Here is a 4,257-nt window from a genome sequence, read left to right on the forward strand (position 1 = left end):
CCACGGAGGACAGAAGAGGCTGTCAGATCCTCTGGAACTGGAGTTACGGACAGTTGCTAGCTGCCGTGTGGGTACTGATATTCAAAGCTGTGTCTTCTGCAAGAACAGCCAGTGTTCTTAACTGTTGAACCATCTCTCCAGCCCCCCAAAAGAAATTCTTATGCAAAGTATACAGAATACAGAACATTTTTCACAGCCTGGTGTGACAAATTTCCCTTGAAGTTTCACTAAAATCCTAATTCAACACATTTCTGTTGACTATTGTTGCAGGCCTTGTAGGCAACTGACTGCAGATTCTAGGAATTCAGTTCACTTGGAATTTTACAGAGTTTCTAGTACTTTTTTTTTTTTTTTAAAGTTTACATTTAGCACTGGGAAATACTCTGATACTGCTGATACTGGATGATTCTGGGATTCAGAGGAGGTTCTAACGGGGCTTCAGATGCTTCTATTCCTAAACAAGAAAATGAACAGAGACACAGTTGCAGAAGCAGCAAAGACAGTTTATTAGGAAGATATATACTTCTCAGGGAGAAAGAGGGGTCAAAGAAAGAGATAAAGATTAGAAGATCAAAGGACCATTCCGACCAAACGGATCCGGGGTTTTGTGTCTTATAATGTGCTGTTTGGCTCCTTTGTGTAGCATGAGCTTTATTTTAATTGTGTGTGTAGGGGATCCACATGAGTGTGCTTGGTCTATCTACCCATTTAAATGGAGTTCAAAGATCACCTTCAGGTGTCTTTCCTCAGGCATAGTAAATAATTAATTAATTAATTAAATTTATTGAGACAAGGTCACTCACTGACCTGGATCTTGTGGAGTAGATTAAATTGACCAAGGAATCCACCTGCCTCTGCCTCTCCAGTTTTGGGATTATAATCACAAGCCACCTCACCATGGTTTTTCTTAATGGGGGTCCTGGAATACAATTCAGACCTCCATAGGTGCATGACAAGTACTTTGTCAACTGATTCATTTCCTCAACCTTGTTTTACTTTTTCTGTACATTATAAAACTTCTATAGGCACAGGGATAGAACTGAGAAATTTTCTCTCCCGAGTTCTGGCAAAAACTGTAACCCTTTTCTTTTTACCAGTTTCAGTCCCCCAGTTTTCATAGAGCAGGGAGCAGTAGACCTGAGTTTCCATTTACAACAATGAACAGTGACTTTCAATGACAAATCTTCCTATTCATAAACACTGAGGTTGCACATTGCTGTTCCTCTACAGGGCTCAGCTGGGCTCTGTTCAGCTCAGTTCCACAGGTCTTCTCCTACAATCCAGGATACAGAAGCAGGTCCTCACTGAGGTATCCTCTTCACTGTGGAGGCTCAGAACAAAAGAACAGTCATTGACATGCATAGTGTGTGCAGGACTTACACTGTGAATCATGTTCTGGGTATTTCCAGGTTCTGTCAGACAATCTTTATTATACTATAAAAAGCAATGCTAGGCACCAGACCTTACAAAATATGTTCCAAACAACTCTAAACTTTATTAAGTAAAAACTGCATAAACACAACAGTAAAATTTATAATTAGAAAAGTTAAATATAAACTATCATGTAGATTATGTAGTACCAACACTAAATACTAAATCACTACTTGAACAATGGGGATGGGGAAGGACAATATTAATGTTAATGTAATAAATTTTTAAGGAAAAAACTCTTTAAATGGAATATATGTTCAAGAGACCTGGGATAAGAATGGACATTGCCACAGTTACTTCAGTCCACTTCCAAGAATAAGGCAGATCTCCTTATTCCATCTTCGAATGACCAGGACTCGGTCCTTAACTCTCCTGCACAGCCAGAGTCCCTTGGCCGCAGTTGCACAGCTCTGTGGAAATCATGAACGCGCAGAGCAGCCTCAGCAGCAGGTGGTGTGGCTACAGTAGGCGCTTGTGCAGGATCTCCCACACCATCCTCCTCCTGAACATAGGCATATGCTTCTGAGAGAAGGTGATATAATCCGCATATTTGCAGGTAAACATTCCGCAGTTGCTGCCATTCCACTGCTGAGGGATCTCCTCTGAGGTCATTCTGGCTCACCTCCACTCCACAGGGTTCAGATCTATGTTTCTCCAGGTTTTGCTCTGGATTTGTAGATACTGGAAAATAGTCTCACAGATCTCTTGCCCGTTCCCTCCCATCGAATCCAGGTACACGATGCTCTTTTTCCTTAGGTCTATGGCCACCAGGCTCCAATGAACCTGCAGGTGAATTGGTACCAAGATCAGTTCTTTTGCAAAGAGATCCACTTCCCAAGTCCATCTTCTCACTGATCTGTGGCCTCCATGCTTCAATTTTGTGTAAAAGAAGGTGTTAAATGCATGAAGCGCTGGATAGCCTTGGTTTTCATTTCTTTCCATGCGAAGATTCCTGTAAACATTGATGATTTCATCATTGAGCCACTCGATGTTCTTTAGTGACTGCATGTCTCCATGACTGAGCTGCAGTTTGAAAGCATTAAGATCTCATCTTGTGACCCTGTTCGGAGCTATTAATCCATTATGTACATTGAGTTGTGACAGGCTTGCTTGTTTACTTAGAGTTTGTTTTGCACACCAGTACCTAATCTGCCAAGTCAGGAGGAATGTGTTTATATGGAGTTCACAACAAGTATCTGACCGCTCCTTGACCCTCAGATACAGGTGGGAAAAACAGCTGTTGAAGCTAATTGAACTAAACAAACTGTGGCTGTCTTATGTTCTACTGTATAAAAATGCCGAGCAAATATAAACCAGGTCTACAGTCTCTACTGACAGTCCTCCCAAGTACCTTTTCTCTGTCTCTTGTTTTTCTTTCATCTTCACTTCCCTTTCATGTGGTGTTCATCTTGGCCAGCTGGCACCAGCAAGTGGTGCCTGAATAGGGACCTGAAAAGTAGGGGGAAAAGTGAAGGACACTGCTGGAGAAATTAAATGAGTGCTCTACTGACAGTCCTCCCAAGTACCTTTTCTCTGTGTCTTGTTTTTTCTTTCAGTCCTCACTCCCCCTTTCAGGTACTGTCCATCTTGGCTGGCTGGCACTGGCATGGCCCTGAGCCCAGCGCATCACTGATTTCCTTTGTCCCCTGTCACATCAAGGGGGACGTCCACTGCTCTGCCTTTCTCCCGGTCTGCAGGAGTCTTTGCCTCAAGCACTGGCCCTTTGGTGGTGAGTAGGACATTGCTGCCACTCTGCGGGCAGATTTGGGGCCCTGCTCCTTCCAGTAAGTCCAGGTGGTGTCCTCTTCCCTCTTCCTTTTCAAGGTTTGTTGCAACTATTTTCTGCACTTCAGGAACTTTCTCCTCCCAACACCTCCTTTCACTCTTTACTGACAAGTGATGTTCTCCTGTGACAAGAGAGGCAGATTGTTTGGGGTGGAACTGAGTTGTTTTGGAGCCCTGAATGTGCCCTTCCCCACAGCCTTTGCTCTTCAAGGTGGCCTTGGGGCTCATGTGAGCACTGTGAGGGGCAGAGTAGACATGATCACCTTGTCGAGGGTACTTTTCCTTTTGGTGTTTCTGAACACTTTCTTCGAGGACGCAATAGGGCCGCTTGCGACCCTTGCCACCATCCAGAGACTTCACCCCAGTGACACCCTCTTCCTGAGGTCCTCTGGCGCACCCTTGAGACTTTAGCTGTATTAGAGCCTCTTCCTGAGGTGTCCATATCTGACCCTTGCCCAGCTCTTCACACAGGAGCTCTGTTTCAGTTTCATCCTCTTCCTGGCCTTGCCAGGCTCTTCAGACCCCACCTTGGCTCCTCCCTCTTCCTGGCATTTCCTCCTTTGTCCTTTCCCTGGATCTTCAGGCTTCATCTCGGCTCCACAATGTTGGTGAGGTTGCCATGTGGAGAAACTACTTGGACGGGCTTTGCTAAGGTGATGGCTATCTGGTGTGGTATAGCCTTCTGATTTCCAAGTAAAAGCAAGGGTGGGCCGGATTGTGGGTGGGTGGTCTTGGGTTGTTGTCACCCCGATGTCTGAAGAAGCATTTCTAGTAGGAGATGTATTATCCACAAAGGACATGTTGGTTCAAGGTCAGAACTTGTCAGTCTACAGGATGAAGAATTCAGATTACCTGTATCAGTTGCGGTCACCTGGGGCATTGGACTCAGAATTAGAAGCCAGGTGAATAGGCTGCATCAAAGAGTGTTTTTTACTTGGTGAATGTATCAGTCCAATCTTTGAGGTGTCAGTTTACTAGTTCCACTATAGAAAACTCTGTAGAGTTCAGGCCCTGCCTCTTGGCGAGGGCCCTGCCAGGGCA

General features: G+C 44.7%; 1 pseudogene; it reads right to left on the reverse strand.

Annotated features, from left to right (window-relative positions):
* Positions 1 to 1,890: 1,890 nt before the first annotated feature.
* Positions 1,891 to 4,016, reverse strand: LOC103730867 (annotated as a pseudogene).
* Positions 4,017 to 4,257: the final 241 nt, after the last annotated feature.

This window comes from Nannospalax galili, unplaced genomic scaffold (assembly GCF_000622305.1).
Source record: "Nannospalax galili isolate Female #2095 unplaced genomic scaffold, S.galili_v1.0 scaffold110, whole genome shotgun sequence".
NCBI classification, from domain to species: Eukaryota; Metazoa; Chordata; class Mammalia; order Rodentia; family Spalacidae; genus Nannospalax; species Nannospalax galili.